Here is a 1,747-nt window from a genome sequence, read left to right as displayed (position 1 = left end):
AAAATAACAAAATATGTTGATGGGGATATTTAATTATTTGTCATTCTATCTTAGCACATTTGCTAAGAATAGTTTTTTTTTTTTTTTTAGAAGAAATAACTTTTAGGAGTATATTCAAATACTTTTTTATTTATAAAAATTATTATAAACAAAAAACTTTTTTTGGGTATCTATTTTAAAATTGAAAAATATGTATAACCAAATCCAAAACACTCATAAAAGAAAATTATAACACCATGAAAGAGAATTATTATATCATAAAAGAAGAGAAACAATTACTAGAGAGTTATTCAAATTTAAATCTTGAAAAAAAAATGGAAAGAAAAGAAGAGAAATACAAAACCATACATAGAAATAAAAGTAGGAGAAGAAAGAAGAAAAAAACGTACAAGAAAGAAAGAGAAAACCGAAAAAAAAAGAGATAAATAGAGAGATAGTATCCTGAATCTAAATAGAGATGAAAGACGTACAAAATCCGAAGAACAAAGAGGAAGATTGAAAAAGTAGGAAAGGAGAGAAAAAAAAAAGAGGAAGAGAGATATTTTGTGATGAAAATTGTTTTTATTGTGAAATTATTATTAAATTGATCTTAATTTGTTTTTAAAAACATAAACGCCAAAAAAAATTTGATGTAAATAAAAAAATTTAAAATAAAAATAAAATTTAAAAATATTTTAAAAACTTTTAACAAATTAAAAAAATACTTTATCCTATTGTATAAATACATAATTATCAATTTTTATATTTATATAACATTTTTTATATTATACTTATATACATATATAATACTTCATTCACGATTATAGTTTTTTAGATAATATTATTTCTTTACTAACAAGGTTGATTTTCTGTAAGAGACAAATGTTGTATTTTTTCAACAAGATAATTATTATCTAAATGTTGATTAAATATTCATTTTGAAATCCAAGTGTTAATTGACAATTTTGTCGATCAAATGATAAAGTTAGCACGGAGAAAGTACATGCATTGATGCATATTAGATTTTAATTTGACATTGCAAAATGCAAATCAAGGCTTCAGAACAAAAATCAAACATCAAATAATTAACATGTCGGTTTTGGACAGATCGATATATAATAGACTGATGATGTTTCTTAGAACAATACATTTTAATATTTTAATTTGTTACTGAATACAGCACTTTACTCGCACAAATATAATAATAAATTTGATGCACACGTATATCTTTGATACTCATCATCTCCCATTGCTAATTACTGGAATTTCTCAAATATTTAGTCAATAATTTGATTTTTGGTAATTCTTTTTCCATTTTAAAATAACTAGAAGCACCATTTATTTTAAAGTAGAAAAGTAGTATTATTTACAGAAGCATGTAGTCTCATAGCAAGAGATTTACTTTAGAAAAGTTTATCTCGAATAATTTAATCACTTATATTATTTCAAGGCAGATACTTACAAGTTAAGTCATTTTTAAACTCCTATTGTTTTTAAAAAAAATAAAAAATAAAATTATTACTTATAAAAATAAGTAGAAACTTATTCTGAAAATAAAAATTAGAAATATTAGCATGATTTAAAAACCCTGGGTACTTGCCTTTTTAGTGAAAATTCTTCCATAAATTTTGTTTAAGAGAAGTCAAGTATGTATAATTTAAATGGTTCACCATATTTTAGTGCCATAAAGAAATCCTTAATTATATTAATAATTATATTTTATATATTATTTTAATTTTATACTCACTTATTTTTAAATTAATTATGT

Source organism: Arachis duranensis, chromosome 2, assembly GCF_000817695.3.
Source record: "Arachis duranensis cultivar V14167 chromosome 2, aradu.V14167.gnm2.J7QH, whole genome shotgun sequence".
In the NCBI taxonomy this organism is placed as follows: domain Eukaryota; kingdom Viridiplantae; phylum Streptophyta; class Magnoliopsida; order Fabales; family Fabaceae; genus Arachis; species Arachis duranensis.
The sequence above is the reverse complement of the archived record's forward strand: the minus strand, read 5'-3'. Positions refer to the sequence as shown.